We start from the raw sequence: 19,534 nt of genomic DNA, 5'->3' as shown, positions 1-19,534 counted from the left end.
TATCTAATTTATTTTTTATACAGTATATAAATATCTATTTTATAGATATGTGTATGTTAAATTATATTTGAACTTAAAATCTTAAATATGATATGTTTTTTTTTTCCATATATTATTTATTGATCATATTTTGTCGTTCTATGCCTATGATATCCAAATCATTTTAAAGTATTTTGATTGTGTGCTTTTATAGACAAGTACGAACTGTTTTATTTATAAATAAATCATTTGGTATGATTAAATATTATATTTTAATTAGATTTAATCACATTCCATTTGGGTAGGGGATTGAATTGGAGAAGCAATGGTAGTATGAAAAAGAGCATTGAAAGTGAAAGTGTGAAAGTGTAGTAGAGCAACACTGAATAAGAAATCATCAACCAAGTTTGGGAAGATAAGCTGAAAAATTGATAGTAATACTTCTAAACATGTCCTCGAATTTGTACTCAAGTGTTTCTTCCATCAAAGTGATATGCATGAAATTCAAGTTTTATACGTTACATAGGTTTTATCAATTAGAGTTGTACAATTCTACACAATATGTTATTGTTATGTTGATCGTGGATTTTGGAATATTTTGTGAATTTAACAACAATATCTATCTACACAAGATGTTATCGTTATGTTGATGGTGAGTTTTAGAATATTTTGAAAATTTAACAACAATATTTACAAACAAGTACTCCAATTTTTAGTCAAGTGTTTCTTTAATTAAAGAGATAGGTATGAAACTCAACTTTTAGAACTTACACAGGTTTTCTCAACCAAACATGCACAACCCTGTATAAGATGTTATCCTTATGTTGATTGCTTTGGGGTTTTAGAATATTTTGAAAATTTAACAATAGCACTTATCAAGCAAGTACTTTTATTTGTAGTCAAACTTTTCTTCAATTAAGGAGATGTGTATGAAATTTAAATTTTAGACCTTAACTAAGTTTTATCAACTCAACATGCACAACTTGCACAAAATGTTATCTCTATATTGGTAGAAAATTTTGAAATATCTTGAAAATTTAATAAATATGAATAAACTCAACTATTTAATTTCTTTCATATCTATCATTTTTCCCATATATCTCATATTTTCAAACTACTTAAAAATCTATAATTAATTTAAATAATATAAAATCTATTTTGTTTATTTATTTAATTAATACAAAATCTAATTTATTTATTTATTAAATATGAAATTATAAATTTGAATATAAGATATCCTATTATTTTTATTTTTATTTTTACTTTTCTTCTATTTTTTCTTCCTTTTACTCAAAAGATTATACATGTTTTAGACACAGTTTAATTTTATACTAGTTATATATATAGATATATTTCGTTATTTAATAAAAAATATTTATTTTATAAAATTTGTATATTAAATTATATTTGACCTTTAAATCTTGAAAATGAGATAGTTTTTTTTCCATATATGATTTATTAATCATACTTTTTCATTTTATGTATATGATATTGAATTGATTTTAAAGTATTTTGATTGTGTGTTTTCGTAGAAAAGTACGAACTGTTTTATTTAGCCATAAAACATTTGGTATGATTAAAGAATATATTTTAATCAGATTTAATCACATTCCATTTGGGTGGGGGATTGAAGGGAGAAGTAATGGTAGTATGAAAAAGAATATTGAAAGTGAAAGTGTACCAGAGCAACAAGTGAATAAGAAATCATCGACTGAGTTTGGGAAGATTTGCCAAAAAGTTGATAGTAATATTGTATAAACAAATACTCGAATTTGTATTCAAATGTTTCTTCCATCAAAGTTTTATACATTACATGGGTTTTATCAATCAGAGTTGTACAATTCTACACAATATGTTATTGTTATGAAAATTTAACAATAATATCTATTTGCACAAGATGTTATCGTTATTTTGATGGTGAGTTTTAGAATATTTTGAAAATTTAACAACAATATCTACAAACAAGTACTCCAATTTTTAGTCAAGTGTTTCTTTAATTAAAGAGATAAGTATGAAACTCAACTTTTAGAACTTACATAGGTTTTATCAACCAAACATGCACAACCCTGTATAAGATGTTATCCTTATGTTGATTGCATTGGGATTCTAGAATATTTTGAAAATTTAACAACAACACTTAACTAGCAAGTACTTTGGTTTACGGTCAAACTTTTTTCAATCAAAGGGATACGTAAAATTTATGTTTTAGACCTTAACTAAGTTTTATCAACCCAACATACACAAACTTGCACAAAATGTTATTTCTATATTGATAAAAAAAATTGAAATATCTTGAAAATTTAATAAATATGAATAAACCCAACTATTTAATTTCTTTCATATCTATCATAATTTTTTTCTTTATATATCTCATATTTTCAAATTACTTTAAAATCTATAAATAATTTAAATAATACAAAATCTAATTTATTTATTTATTTATTTATTAATAAATCTAATTTATTAATTTATTAAATAATAATACAAAATCTAATTTATTTATTTATTTATTTATTAATAAATCTAATTTATTAATTTATTAAATATGAAATTTGAATGTGAGATATCTTTTTTTATTTTGCATCTCTTTTTCCTTCATTTTACTAATTAGATGCTTGGAAAACTAAAATTTAATATATATATATATATATATATATATATATATATAAATTTATTTTCTATTTTTTATTTAATATAAAAATATCTACTTTATTTTTATATAAACATATATTTTACAAATATCTGTATATTAAATTATATTTGACCTTAAAATCTTGAATATGAGGTAGTTTTTTTCCTATATGATTTATTAATCATACTTTTCTATTCTATGTATATGATATCTAACTGATATTAAAGTATTTTGATTGTGTGTTTTATTGATAAGTACGAACTGTTTTATTCACAAATAAATCATTTAGTATGATTAAATATCTTATTTTAATGACATTTCATTTGGGTGGGGGATGGAACGGGAGAAGCAATGGTAGTATGAAAAATAACATTGAAAGTGAAAGTGTAACATAGCAACAAGTGAATAAGAAATCATCAACCAAGTTTGAGAAGATAAGCTCAAAAATTGATAATAATAATGTCTAAACAAGTATTTGAATTTGCACTCAAGTGTTTCTTCCATCAAAGTGATATGCATGAAATTCAATTTTTATACATTACATAGGTTTTATCAATTAGAGTTGTACAGTTTTACACAATATGTTATTTTTATGTTGATGGTGGATTTTGGAATATTTTTCAAATTTAACAACAATATCTATTTTCACAAGATGTTTTCCTTATGTTGATGGAAAGTTTTAAAATATTTTGAAAATTTAACAACAAAATCTACAAAAAAGTACTCCAATTTTTAGTCAAGTGTTTCTTTAATTAAAGAGATAGGTATGAAACTCAACTTTTAGAACTTACATAGGTTTTATCAACCAAACATGCACAACCCTGTATAAGATGTTATTCTTATGTTGATTGCGTTGGGGTTTTAGAATATTTTGAAAATTTAACAGCAACACTTACCAAGCAAGTACTTTGATTTGTAGTCAATTTTTTCTTCAATCAAAGATATGTGTATGAAATTTAAGTTTTAGACCTTACCTAAGTTTTTGTCTACTTCTACCATGAATTTGGAGTGAATAAGAGCTCGAAAAAAAACTACTATAAGTTGTTACAAGATTTCTACAAGATACATGTTTCTCAAGTTAACCAACCAAATTCCCTAGCTAATCAAATGCAAACACTCTGGGTAAATTTTGTTATTAATTTCAATGTTTTTAGGCTTCAATCCAAGTGGATTCAACTCAAAAGATCTTTTTTAGCATGTGTTAAAATTCAGCGGAAAATTACAACTAAAAATTAGAAATTTCATAATTATGAGCTAGTAAGTCGATTTAAGTATCCAAATTCCTAAGCTAATCAAGTGAAAATGCTATGGGGTAAATTTTGTTATTAAGTTGAATGTTTTTAGGCTTCAATCCAAATGGAATCAACTTGAAATAAGTTCATTAACACCATAGGGGATTCACTTAATGAACCTCTAACATATCATGTATTCGTGGCATACTAAACAATACCCCTAATTTGACTACATATTAGAAAATGCCTCTGAAAATCACATTATTTAAGCCCCCACCAATACAAACTCAATATACCTTCCCAGTTTAAAAAACCCCTACTTTCACTAGATATTGTAGGTATCCATTTTTTCACTAATGTTTTTTATACTCCTTTATATTTTTTCATTAACTTTGAGCTCCATTTTTTGTACATGCCAATATAAAAACCCTTTACCCCTATTATATGCTCAATATATTATGTCATTTTTTCCTCAATATGTATCCCCCAATATGAATGCAAGTAGTATGGTATTTCTCTCCCAGTGAAGCCCCTGTGATTAACAGATGCTAAAATTTAGCATAAATTTATTATTGTTTTGCTACAGGATACTACCAGAAACTCCAAAATTGTGAACTAGTAAACTAATCCAAGTAGCTCAATGATTAATATGACTTTACGTAGTTGTTTTAAGGATGGATTATACTTGTAAATGTTTAAATTACCTACAAAACCACTTAATTCAATCATTCAATCAATCTAACCTACAACAAATGAAGCATGGATACTAAGTGTAGAAATAAGAAATGCAACTGAACAAGACATTCAAGGAAGATAAAAAAATTATACAGTAGGGCTCTTAAGATCTTAGGATGGCCAATCCCAAGGATACTCAAATTCCTATTAAGGAAACCAAGCCTTAAAAGATGAAAATGACACCAAAGTTCATTATTAGAGTCAATCCAAGTATATCCCTACTAGAAAGGAAAGTGGAAATGTTAAATAACAAGTTTTATTCACAAGAAGACTAAGAAATACATGCCCTTAAAGTTTCCAAATGATACTTATAAAAATTGATGGGAAATCATCCTCCTTAAAAGGAGTTAGCTTTCCCCTCCAAAATCCCTCTAAAATTGGATTTGGTTCCCAATAATAAGAATCTTCATTAAATATTGAGTTTTGGCTTCTCTTGTAGTAGGGAACACATCCCTAGATTTTCTCAATCATTGGGGCTCCAAAATCTGTCAATTATTTCATGATATTTTATTCATTTATTGGTCCATCCTATGGCATCCTGTGGTAGGGATAAAGCCCCTAATTATCTCATCTTACAAATCTTCAAAATATGCTCAATATTCTCACAATATTGTACAAAAACAAATAATATTAGACACATAATATGAAATTATCTCTAAACTTTCCTAATAACTTATTAAAACTAAGAAAATGTTATTAAGTGAAAAAGGAGATACTTAATATAGCTTTTATGTGTCTAGGAAAGGTTAGATGGGCCTTAGTTTGTATCTAATTTGGAGTTCTATCACCTACACATGGGGGCTTCACTCAAGGAACCTCTGACATATCACGTGTGTTGATGGCATACTAAACAATACCCCTAATTTGACTACATATTGGAAAATACCTCTAAAAATAACCCCCTACCAATATGAACCCAATACACCTTCCCAATTTAAAAAACCCCTACTTTCATTAGATATTGTAAGTATCCATTTTTTTATTAACAATTTTTATACCCCTTTATATTTTTTCATTAACTTTGAGCTCCATTTTTAAACCTGTCAATATAAAAATCATTTACCCCCTATATATCCCCCAATATATTACGTCAATTTTTCCTCAATATATATCCCCCAATATGAACCCACGTGGTATGGTATTTCTCCCCCATTGAAGCACCCATGCACCTACATTGAAATCACCTTGAAGAAACCCTAGATCTGTATTCAAGTTGCATTCCTAGCCTTTACTATGAAATGAAAGAACAAGTTAGAGGGGACTACTAAATTTAGGGCTTGGAAGACAAGAATTGAACTAATTCTTGCAAAAGAAGATCTTTTGGAAATTGTACAAGGAAAAATGGTTGAACCTGCATATGAAGCTGGAAAGAAGAAGTACAAGAAAGATGACATCACCGCCATGATAATTATTATGGACTCCATCAAGGACCATCTTATTCCATACATCTCAAATATTAACACTTCAAATAATATGTATGATTCCCTAAATAATTTATATACTATCAACAATATTGGCCAAGTCATGAGCTTGAGAAATGAGCTTCATGATATAAGAATGACAAAGAACAATACAATGGCTTCATAATTTGTGAGGGTTTCTCAACTAAGACATCAACTACAAGTTATTGATGAAATTGTCTCTAATAAATAATTTGTGACTTCAACACTTAATATAATACCATGTTCATGGGATTTATTTTTAGTAGGTATAAGTTGCCGAAAGGAAGCTCCAACTTTGGAAGAACCGCGAGCAACTTATGCTCAAGAAAAATGAAGAATTATATCTAGAGAAAGAAAGCCAAAAGAAGAACAATATTCTCAAGCCTATGTAGCTCATTCCATGAAATTTGGAAGAAGAAAGAAGTTTGGTTTTCAGAAGAAGAAAAAGTGTTTTGATAACAGACTTAATCCTCAAAGGAAGAAAGATATGTCACAAATTTAGTGCTTTTGTTGCAACAAATCTCATCACTTCAAAGCCCAATGTCCTGAAAGGTTCAATGATAGGAAGAAGAGAGGAAATCAACATGCTACCATTGAAAAATTTGACGAGAAGTCCAAGAGATCCAAAGTTTAAGGAGATAAATATCACTTTTATTATTCCACACTTGCAGGATCTCTTGCAGATGACAACAACATATGGTTGATTGACAATGGAGCTTTAAGACATATGATAGAGGAGCATGATCATCTTACAGTTTTGATGGAAAAAGACTAGCACAAAAGGTAGAGCTTGGAGACAAGAACAATTATGCATTCAAAGTAATTGTGACAACATCTGTTGAGTTGGAAACATGTGAAAACATGAAATTGAACAACATACTTTATGTTCCAGGTTTGCAATAATTTGATTTCAATTTAATGTTTAGAAAATAAAAGGGATAGAGTGGCCTTCATTAATGGGAAAGTCCTTGTGTGGGACAAGGGCTCTAGTATAAGATCTGCTAGGTTTATTGGGATTCATGAAGGAAGGTTGTATAAACTCTTGGGGAAATCTTCCAAATATTTAGTACATAATGATGTTAACCCTAGTGATTTATGGCATAAGAGATATGCACATCTTCATTATAGAGCCTTGCCATCTTTGAAACATGTTGTTTTAGGTGTACCAGATTTGCAAATAGATCATAAAGGTGTGTGTAAGGGATGTGCTCTTGTAAAGAATGTTAAGAAACCATTTCCAAGCAGTGAACATAGATCCAAATAAATTTTGGATCTAGTCCAATCTGATGTTTGTGGTCCTATGTCGATGAAATATCTGGGTGACACTTTATACTATGTATTGTTTATTGATGGCTTCTCCTGCAAGATGTGGATCTATCTCATGAATTCAAAAGACAAAGTTTTCAAAATGTTCCAAGAATTCAAAGCTAAAGTGGAGAACCAGATAAGGAAAAGAATCAAGATCTCAAAATTAGATAATGGAGGAGAATACACCTCCAAGGAACTCATTACCTTCTATAAATAAATTGGGATTACGAGAGAGTTGATAGTTCCCTATAATCCTAAACATAATGGAGTAGATGAAAGAAAGAATGGATCTATTGAATAGTCCATGAAGGTGATGATAGATGTCAAGATGTACCAATGTTCTTATGGGGATAAGCTGCCAAGATAGTTTTCTACATCCTTATTAGAAGTCCTCATAGGCTTTTGGAAGATAAGACTCCCCAAGAAGAATTCATAGGTCAAAAACCATAAGTTCATTGTATGATAATATTTGGTTGTCCAGTGTTCAAACATCTACTCAAGGATAAGAGAAAAAAATTAGAGCCTTATGGTAAGAAGGGAATTTTTTTTGGAATAGTGAATCATCAAAATCTAATAGGATCTATGTCCCAGGGTAACAATAGTTGGAAGTAAGAAAATACATGACTTTTGATGAAGATTTAACTTATTGGAAATACAAAGAAGAGGCACTCAGACATTAAAGATGAAGAGAAGAAGCATGTGGCTCCTAAAGAATAGGTTGCAGGTCCTCCCTCAACCTCCAGTCATCCTAAAGATCATGAAGATATTCTATAAGGACCGTGTGAACTATTGGATCATGTGTTTGTTCTCAAAAATAAAAAAAGATTGGCTTGGCTAAAATCTAATTTGCAAGATGCATAAGGACATGTGGTTCCACAAAGCACCTTCAAGTAATCTAAGAAACCTACGAGGTTTTCTAGTTATCCAACTTTAATGACTAAGTTGATTGACTCTAAACCTTTTGTTGGCTTGATGGGGCCTGACCCAGGTTCAGCGTTAATTAGCCAAACAAATCCCTACACTATTGGCCCTTTTGGCATCAGCCTGTGGAGCGCAGACCGAAGTCTCACTTGAAGCAGTATGGGGGGATGCTGGAACCAAGTTTCCGCACCCTGAGATGGTCATGATGTCAATTTATTTGTCTTATTCCTGCCTTCACACAGGTCACTTCACTCTAGGGCTTGCCAGACAAGCCCTCTATTCCGCCCTTCAATACCTCCGCGAAAAGGTACGATTGACCTTCGTGTAGCCCTAACCTGCGACTCAGGTACTTTCGTGCTGCTATGGCAGCATACTGCGCAGATTCCCAAACTAGTCTAAGTGTCTTACTTGTCTTATTAACCAATTATAGTTAGCACCTTGTAAACAGATATCCTTAATTGCGTTCAGTTTTCCAATGTACTTGCATTCATTCGCACATCATATAAGCATTATAAAGGAAATTAATACATAAAATGACAAGATGCATTAATCAGAACAAAGACTCAAAAATTGCAGAATACTTCTCTTTATTGATATTTTCAAGTAATTACAGACTCTATCCGCCCTGCGCACATAGCTGCAGGGGTCTGTGCACTCAGCTACTGATTTCCACCCTAGGCTTCTAGGCACTCAGTTGTAGAGCCTCTACCTACGCTACTATCTGAGACTTAGACTTCTTACTTCAGAGCTATGACTATCTTCTTCATTACCTTTCTCTCAAACTACTTAGAGCTTAGCTCTTTTCATACAATCCCATGGTCTGCAGACCATGGGTAGATCTTTTACAGTTGAATTTACTTTACAAACTAAGGGCAGACAACCCTTTATGACTTATGACACCTTTGTGCTCCACAACCACAAAATGTGGAGTCTTTACAGGTTTATTACAAAATTTGACCAAAATATGGGCATTTAGCCCTAAAACTATCCTTGGGGGATCCCGTTCCCAATAGGCCCCAAACACAAACATCGTGACTCGCCCTCGAGTCACTTGGTAGGCACGGAGATATTTGCGTGAAGCCCTTCCAGCTCGACTTGTATGACTGCAACCTCAGTCGTGCACTGTGCGACCGCCTGCTTCACATCTTCCACTGTCTGCTCGGTCACTGCTCCTGCGTTGTCGGCCTGAAGCTTTTGTTGTGTCACTTGCAGAGTCACAAGCTTGCCTTCGATAGATCCTGTCACTGTGTAAGCCTCATCCAACCAAGGCTTCAGTCTTGCCTTCAGCACTGCTTCCTTGTGTAGTGCTGCATCCACCTGTTCCTTCAGCTGCTTGGCCTCCTGTAGCTTGGCTAGTCTTTGTGTTAGCGCGACGGTTCGCGCTGTGCCCTTAACCTCATCATAGCACTGCTATAGCTCGCGCACTTCCATATCTAGACGTTGTACATTAGGGTCCTCCTGCAAGCTGGTCAGGACCTCAAATGACTGCTCAAACAATTGTGTGCAGTCTGCTACTGCACTATCCACCGCCGCTACTACTTCTGTGACAATGGTCGCCCACTGTTCCTTCACTTCTGGTGGAGTTGAAGGTTGGTCCCTCAATTGTAACTCCATAATTTGTAGTTTCAACTCCAACTAAACCTGTGCCATCTCAATACAAGGGTCGCACACCCCTGTGGCCAGCTTAAGGATGCATACCTCGACTGGCTCCTCCTCCGGAATGGCCAACTCTGGGACCATTCGACATGCTTCCTCGATGACCTGCATAATGCGCTTGCTCTGATTGGTCACCTCGGTCTCAACAGCAATGGAAACATTTCTCTGTAGGGCCATCTGCTCGTTGTTGATCCATTATTCATTGATCACCTGGAGGGCGTGGTGCTCACGGGCCCTCAACTCTGCAATCACTCCATCCTACAAGAGGTGGAGCGCTTCACGTGGGAGCACTGCCAGGTTCAACCCTACTCCCTTTAGGGCGCTGATAGTGGGCCTGTCAGCCTCATTCTCTATGGCCAGTGCTCCATCAGGCAGCACTATCGCACTGGAAGCCTTCGCTCGCAGCATCTTGGCAGCCTCTGAAGTGCCGATAGCCAGGTTGGTAGATAGCATGCCAGCCTGTGACGCGCAGGTCTGCAGCTCCTACAACCCTATCTGGATAGCCCCCAAGATGATTTGTTGTTGTTTCTCAAATTGTTGCAGGGCCTCCGTAGTGACATCCCTCACTGTGTCACCGATATCGTGCAAGTCTCCCTCTATTAGTGTGATAGGGTCCAATGATGTCTTGGTCACCTTTGATTTCTTCCTAGACCCTCCTTTCTCTAGCTCCCTTGGGCGCTTGATGTGGGAGGATGTCTCCCGAGGGTTCGCGTCGTGTTATTCTATCTCCTCCTCTATCTCAGGTGAAGGCAACCTCGCGCCTTTGTTAGAGCCCCGCTCTATCCCACCTATCTACTTCCCTATCTGCTGTGAGGCCTCGCGCTCCGCCTGGGCCTTATCAATAACCTCCTTTTTCCTCTTTTCGGCCAGTTGTGCCATCTTAAGCTTGGCCTCCTCCTTCTTCTTCTACGCGACGGACTTGCTCCCGCCCACCGCCAAGTCTGTGGTAGTGCGCCACTCTACCAGCCATTGATCAAGCACCACATCAATGGCGTCATCCGTTGCCAGATAAGGCAATTCATACCATTTCTGCGAAGGGTCCTTTCGTGCCCTGATTGATACTCGATGGAAGTCTTCTTTAAATTCATTGTAGCCCTATTGGTTGGCGTACACCGTAGGTGAAAATCGCAGTTTGCAGTTGATGGCCATCCAGATGTTCATCTCCATCAAGATCCAAAAGATCTTGATATCCCTGACTCACTACACATCCTTGGTCGCCCACAGCGAAGCGTACTTCGCTGCTTCTGGGAGGTTTGGCGCGACCGAAGGGAACTGGCTGTCCTCTGGCAGCTCCCATGCTACCATCACAATTGACAGCAAGAGCCACGCATGGTAGAACATCTTGTTGAGCTCCTGTGCTTCTTGATAGTTCACCGGGAACTTTCCGCAAAGGTAGTCCGACCAGTTGAACTAGACTCCTTCAGCGCACTATGCTGCCAGTGTGACGATAGGCATCGGCACCTCATCGGCTTGACACTTCCTCATCACTTTCCTAGCGAGGATTTGTGTGGCTACCTTCACAGCAGGGTCGCAGATGCTGGATATAGCATACCCATGCAACTTCTTCACCAGTTTAAATTTTTCTTTCATGGATTTTGTGAGAGCCTGTTCGCCACCTTTTCCACCAAATATCATGGCCGGATTCTCTCCTATATATGGCAAGCACATTATCTGGTGAATCAATCTATCCATGATGGGTATTGGCTCCTCCAGCCATAGACACCCATCATGCACCAAGCACAACAGCTGCTTGATGACCAAAACTGTCACCGGGGTGCGGTTATAGTGCGGCACCCAGAGCAGGTTGAGCAACCCTGCATTTTCTACTCCCTTGAGCCACATCCATGGCTCTAATGTGGTCATTCCTGTATTCATATCAATGATGTGGCACATCGACTGCTCAGTCGCTAGGTGTGGGAACTTCTCATGATCGGCCAAGTCCCAGTATTCAAGTTTCAACAGCATCACCTGTGCCAAGCGCAGTCCATCAAAAAAAAATTCGTCCAACAGTAGAGGGGTTTGCAAGGGGGTGTTGCTCTCATCAATGTCCTTTGGTACCTTGGTATTGGGCTTGCGCAGAGGGACATACTTTGAAAATCGAGCAATAGGGTCTGCACCCTAGGCTTCAACCTCCTCCACTTCAACTTCCACATCCTCATCGTCCATCGGGATGTCTTCAATGTCTTCCTCCTCCAGCTCCAAATTTATGGCCTTGCCTTTCTCTTGTGCAGTGGGTTTTGGTGGGTTTCTCCTTGGCGATGCGCACACCAGTATGGAAGGCTGCTTGCCCTTTTTATCCTTCACGGTCTCTTTGGTTGGTGTTGGCTTCGGTCTCAGTGTTCTCAGTGCTTTAGGGACTTCAACGAGCACTTCAATGACCTTTGGAGCATATACTTTTGTCTCCATCTCAAATTTTAGTGTCGATTCTTCTACTTCGGTATCTCTAACTTCTGTGGGTGTCGACATGATTTCATGCAAGAACTCCTGTGTTTCCTTCGAAAATGTCTCAAATACTTTATTGGCTATCAGAAGCTCATACTACTCGCGATTCATGTGCATTTGAGAGCTCAAAAACTCAATTCTCAAAATGCCAAGTGTTTTTTGCTGGACAACCACTCGTAATTTATAGGTCATTTTGAATTCAAATCCAACCGTTCCCCCCAAATTCGGTTCATTAATGCCGAATTAGTTGCATATTTTCAAGGATCTATGCCATAAATTCCATCTTAAATTTCATTCGCCCACTCCATTTGGCCGCACTTCTACCATCAAATCATGAACAGTGACTTTAACAATCACTTTCCGGTTGACCTGCGTGATTTCTTCCTAGGTAGCACAGCTCCCCTCGCGCTTCCGCATACCCTGTGACACTTACTTGCTTCGCATAGTCCTCAAATCGCATAGCTCCCCAATCGAGGAAGTGTAGTTTATAGTCCCGTGCGTCCTTTCAGCTGCCTGGAGTGCTAAGACTATGCTACCTTCATCTAGTCACATGGCCGGACCGCCAGTGTATGGCTTCAAGTGACTGCCATTCACCTTTCCTCGGAAGAGTTCTCCATTCAATTTGACCAGTTGTACCGCTCCTTCATCAGTAATTTCCTTAATGACATAGGGCCCTAACTAGTGCATTATGAATTTCCTTGGAAATTTATCAAACTTACTGTCATATAACAAAACTAGGTGATTTACCTTAAAGGTGCGCAACTTAATGTGTTGATCATGCCATGCCTTTCCGCGCTGCTTTTGGTCCTGTTGGTCAAATCCAGCTAGAAATCTCTCTTCCTCGAGCTCATCCAACTATGCGAGCATTTCCTCCAGGGCTCTGTGATCTGTCATACCTGTAAGCGCCACTATGTGCAGACTGGGCACAATATATTCCATAGGCATTACCGCTTCAACACCATAGACAAGCCTAAAGGGAGTTTGTCCAGTCAAATTCTTGCACGTCATCCGATAAGCCCATAGTACTGCAAGTATGCATAGGTCCCAATCACTTCACTGAGCATTGCAAACCTTGGTCAGCACATTCTCCAGCACTTTATTGAATGCTTCCACTGTCCCATTAGCCTGCGGGTGATAAGGCGTTCTCTTCTGGTGATATACCTAAAATTCTTCCGTTAGCGCGCTGATTGTCTCATTCAGAAATTGCATACCGTGATCACTCATAAAGATCTTTGAACAGCCAAATCGTTTCAGTACATGCTCAAAGAAGAACTTTGCAGCAGTTGCGCCTGTGCAATCCTTTACAGGCTGTGCCTCTACCCAACGAGTCAAATACTCTATCGTGGTGATAATGTACCTCGCTCTCGTCTTTCCTTGGGGCTGGATGGGTCCCACAAAATCTATCACCCATTTATCAAAGGGTTGCAATGTCATCTGTGGATTCAAAGGCATCTCATCCCTCCGTAATGGCTTGCTAGTCCTTTGACACACATCACATGCTTTGAAATATGCTTTTGAGTCCTGATGGAGGGTTGGCCACCACAACCCTGCACGTAGAATATTCTGCGCGGTCGCTCTTCCTACATAATGTCCTCCCGTGGCACCCCCATGAGCATCCGCGAGGATGCTTCTTCTTTCAAACTCAAGGACATATCATCGCAATATCTCGTCAAAGCCCATTTTGCACAGATGCCCACCAATGATAGAGAAATCTACCGCGTGCACCACTAATTCCTTCTTCTACTAGATAGTGTATCCTTCCGGGGTAGTTCATGTCATTAGGAAGTGTATTATATCCTCAAAATGACCATCCACGACGCATACTACAAATAGGTGCACGTCAGGCAATCCTTCTTCCAAATTAGTGGGTTCTTCCCTTGTTTTAATGTGTGACATATGGTCTGGTTCCGCGTTCAGTCATCTAGGCTTCACAATAACTTCAAAATCATATTCCTAGACAGTAACAACCACCTACATATTCTCCCCCCCAACACAGGCTTATTCACCAGGTATTTCAGCGCGGAATGATCTGTATACATCTTAAAATGGCCTCCCAGCAAGTAGTGCCTAAACTTCTGGAGCGCATACACCATGGCTAACCATTTGCACTTGGTGGTGGAATAGTTCTTCTCTACCTTGGATAACCTTCTGCTTGCAAATGTGATAGGATGGTCCAAGTCTCCTCCACCAGCCTGTTTCAGTACTGCTCCCAGCGCTATACATGACGCGTCAACATGTACATCAAACTCCTTCTTCTCATCCTGGAAGACTAGAATCGGTGCGGTGACCATATTTTCTTTCAATACATCCAAGATCTTTTTACAGTCCTCATTCCAGCAGAATGTGACATCCTTCTTCAACAATTTCTCCATAGGCGCGGTGATTTGGGCATAGCCTTGATAAACTTTCTGTAATATCCCGTATGTCCCAGGGTAGTGCACAGCTGCTTCACACTCCTTGGTGCTTCCATGTTCAGTATCACTTCGATCTTCACGGGATTACCATCAGTCCCTGTCTTCAAACCACATGACCCAATAGGGTCCCAAAAGGAACACAAAACAAACACTTATTTAGATTGAGCGCGATCCGGTATCTTCGACAGGTATCCAGCATCAAGCGCAAGCTTGATACATGGCATTTTACCAGCCCAAACACAATCTAGTCATCAAATTATACCTCCAGGAACTTATGAATAAACTCCTTAAATGTAGCAACGACTACGCACGAGAAGATCATAAGCGCATTCTTCAATCCAAACGGCATTACAGTGTACTGAAAACAACCCCACTCAGTCATGAAGGTTGTCTTACTCCTGTCCTTCGGCGCGATTTTGATCTGGTGGTACCCTGAGAACCCATCAGTGAAGGAATATGCTTCCTGGCCACCTACATTGTCCAACACTTCATCAGTGAATGGAGTCGGGAAAGGATCATGTACGCAAGCATCATTCAGCTTTCTAAGATCCATGCATATCCTTATTTCATTCTTCTTCTTCTTCTCCTATACCACCATTGGCCTTACCTAGTCAGATTCTTCCACAGGTTCAATGATGCCTACTGCGAGCATCTTGTTTAGCTCTAAGCAGACCTTCTCCTTATACTTTGGATTGAGATGGTAAGGTCTTTGCTTAACTAGCTTCGCGTCAGGCTTCAATGTGATCTTCATAACACCTAGGTCCCCAATTATCCCTTTTAGATCCATAAACTTGGTAGGGAAAAAATCCTGGTATTTGTGGACCAATTCAGTGACCTTATCCATCATCGCGTCATCCCAGTAATCTCCAATCTTCACGAATTTGGGTTTTGACTCCATACCAATGTTTACTTGTTTCATTTTCAACGGCGCGGTTATATCAGGATTCTCAATCTGCGGTCCTTCAACCTCGTGGAGGCCTTCTATTTTAGGGATGTTAATCTTTCGTGGATCCTCATCCTCTTCTGCAGCAATTACATTATAGCATCCTAGCACGTGACTCAGATGAGTATCCCACTCAGGCTAAATCAGGTCCAAAGGATCCTGTGGTATCCTAAAGATTGCTGCTTTCACCTCTTGTAGCACCTCATCGATACAGTCAAACCCATATTCGAAATTGAATGTCATTATGAATCCCTTCCGTAGAATATCCCATTCACCTGTACCACATTGGAGCTCTGTCTCTACGTACCAGTTCATCGGGACGATATCCAGGGTATGACAGAACAAGTGCACCCATTCAGGTTGGGGCTTCTCTCCATAAGCTTGAGCCCATTTGGCCAAGTGTGCACGCGGATCATCCTACCCATCATACTTGTTTTTCATTCACACCTTCGGCTTCCTAAAGCATGTTCTCATCATCCTCCTACATTCGCGCCAATCATCAAAGCTTCCCTTATGCGTACCCCACCATCTTGTGGGCGTAGCACATAGTGCCTAGTACAACGCCTGGAAGCACTGCTTTTCTAGTACCTCCCTCTCAAATGCATCCAGAAAGATATCTACATCATTTAGGCCATCATAAGTAGGAATATTTCTTACCTCTGAGGACACACAGCACAGCGACCAGGTCATCATGTTGTAGCTCATCGTAGTCACTTCATGTAATCGATTTTGCCAATGCTCTAACTCTTCATCGGAGTCCAAGGTGTAGGAACTCTCACAATCCCATGTAATTCGTCCATCCGCGGTGGGATTCACCAAGTCTTGGTCTCGCGTTGTTATCTTATAGATACAGTCCAGATCGTCATCACTCTCATAATCGCAGACTGGTTCAGTATAGCGCGATCCTTCAGTAGGATCTAGGGGTACTATTATGCGTAGCGATTTCTTCTCAAATATCATCTTTTGATTCTTTAGTTTGATTACCCCGTTCATATCAATAGCCTAATCAATTCCTAGGAGCACAGGATAGGGGTTGCTGTCATCCACTATCTCTATTACGTCAAAGTCATCCAACGTGCTCGCACCTTCAATATCCACAGTCACCCCCTGCAGCCACCCCATGGGGATGATATTTTGCTGGTTCGCCATCCTTAGCTGAATCGGAGACCATTGCAGTGCGGGTCTCTCCATTCGTTCCCAAGTCTGCTTTGTTAGGATGTTTGCATCTGACCCCAGGTCTAAAATAACCTGATCCATTTCATACTCTCCTATCTATGTGATCAGTCTCATCTCTCATCCTATCCTTGTTTTATTCTTACCAATATTTCGTACTACGCGTGACTCACCCGGAGTGTTTCCTACACATCTATTTATGAGCTCTTGTAACCCCTTCATAGCCTTACTATCATGCAGTAACTTCATATAGGTCTCCTGGAAGGTTGTGAGCATAGAAGGGTCCATCTCCTTATCAGGCTTATCCTTTCTCCCTGAGGTGGAGGTCTCAGTGAAGCTCTTCTTCGCTTTCATTAAGGTTTCAAGTGTGCACTCCAAATCGAACTCAGCCTCCTTCATCAGAGCTTTGCGAACCCATGTACTGTCTTCTAACTATTTCCCCTTGTCATATCCTATTTTGATTCCACTTCTGAGCACTATATTCACGTTTGGATCCTCTTCACGCAACTTAGACCTCATCATCTGCAAGTTCTGAGTTGGTGGAGGTGGTAGCGCACCTTTGTCACGTATCATTACTATCAACGTAGTGTTGGAAATAATACTGAGAGGGGGGGTGAATCAGTATTATCTAGCAATTTACCAAATCTTCCTTATTTGATTCTTTTGAAATATTCTTGTATATCAGTACCATAAAACAATGAGCATGAATAAAGAAAATAGACAGTCACACCAAAGAACACAAGATGTAAGGTGGAAACCCAATGCGGGAGAAAAACCACCTGCTGCAATATGTCTCTATCTTCTTTCAAGAAATTCTTTTTACAATGATTTTGTACTGGTGCAGTCCTTTACCAGCACGCAGGCTGCAACCTGCAGAGAGCTACAACTCTCTCTCGTTTTCCAGACTCTCCTGGAAGGGAGCTACAACCCCCTACTTCTTTTCATGAAGAATCAAATGATCAACAAGTATACAACAGATACAGTCTACGACAGATATCAGATCAGTAATTACAGAAACAACCCAGAACACCTTATGAACAGAAATATACAGTCAACAGATCATCTTAAGACAGGGACGCATATTTTCTTTCTGTGGCCTGCGACTGGACGCAGTGTACCTTATGCTGTTCTGCGTGCAGACGCACTGTTCCTCTTTGCTTTTCTGCGATCGACGCACACAGAAACACTATCGCGCCGCGTCTTTCGCTTCAGAGACGCACCCAATACCACAGTCGCGCCGCGCCCTTTGCCTCAGAGACGCACCTGAGCCTTTACTGTACTGCGTCCCGGCGCACTTTCCCTTCACTGAATCTGCGTCCCTTCAGATATAGAAGATAAGAGGACTTCAGAACCAACCCAAACACTCAGATCCACAGATCTGATCATGCGCCATATAGATCGTAGTCCATTAGAAGATTCGCCCTTATAGATTTGGACTAGATCTCACCAAGAGATATTCAACCAAGATGATACTTAATCCAAATGAACTCCTTTGCTTTATATAGGCAAGCTTCTCCCCAAAGCGTGGAACAATACCACGAGCCGACACCATAGAAACACAAAAACCGTCGGCTAGATACCACACAAGAAACCCCCACGTGCTTTTCTCTGCCTTGAAATGTGTGCACTGGGCGGACGCACCTCCTGAACGGCTGGCCTGCGTCCCTGGACGCGGGTTCTGTATGGTATACCTGCGGGGACGCACTTGCTGAACATATTTCCTGCGTCCTTCTTGATTTACCACCTGAATGAGTTTGCCATCAAGGACAACACCTGAATCATAATGCCAACAAACTCCCCCTTTGGACTTGATGGCAACCACATAATCTTCAGTGTCATCATTCTCCCCCTTTGACATCAAGGGCAAAGGGTATGCTCCCCCTATGCTCATGCTTCTCCAGATCTGTAACCAAAAATCCATCATGAAGGAGACAGAGACATATTGCAGCTATTTCCAAGATCTCCTTCTCCATAATGCCAACAATGCATTATGTGCTCCCCCTGAGCCTATACCATCAATAGGAAGATGATCAACAGTGAGATGATGCATCAACAACCCCCAGCTTTTGCCTGAGGTATTCAAAAGTGTCCCTGGGCAACGGTTTGGTGAAAATATCAGCAACTTGTTCCTTAGAAGGAACATACTCCAACTTGACCTTCTGTTCAAGTACTTGTTCCCGGAGAAAATGGTACTTGATTGGTATGTGCTTGGTTTTTGAATGCATAACCGGATTCTTTGAGATGCTGATTGCACTTGTGTTGTCACATAAGATAGGAATAGGAGGTGTACAAGTGATTTGATAATCCTGCAAAGTCTGCATCATCCAAAGAAGTTGGGTGCAACAAGATGCGGCAGCAACATATTCCGCTTCAGCTGTAGACAAGGCAATTGAACTCTGTTTCTTGCTGAACCAAGATACCAGTCTGGAACCCATAAAGAATGCACCACCACTTGTGCTTTTCCTGTCATCCACGCTTCCGGCCCAATCTGCATCTGTATAAGCATGAAGAGTGAGATCTGTATCTCTAGGATACCATAGGCCATAATTTTGAGTCCCTTGAAGATATTTGAAGATTCTCTTCACTGCTTGAAGATGAGTCTCCTTTGGATTTGCCTGAAATCTTCCAACTATTCCAACTGCATGCATGATGTCTGG

This window comes from Pinus tabuliformis, chromosome 5_2 (genome assembly GCF_031772625.1).
Source record: "Pinus tabuliformis cultivar Carrire ecotype Pingquan chromosome 5_2, CPIR1, whole genome shotgun sequence".
Classification (NCBI taxonomy): domain Eukaryota; kingdom Viridiplantae; phylum Streptophyta; class Pinopsida; order Pinales; family Pinaceae; genus Pinus; species Pinus tabuliformis.
Note: the sequence above shows the minus strand (reverse complement) of the source record.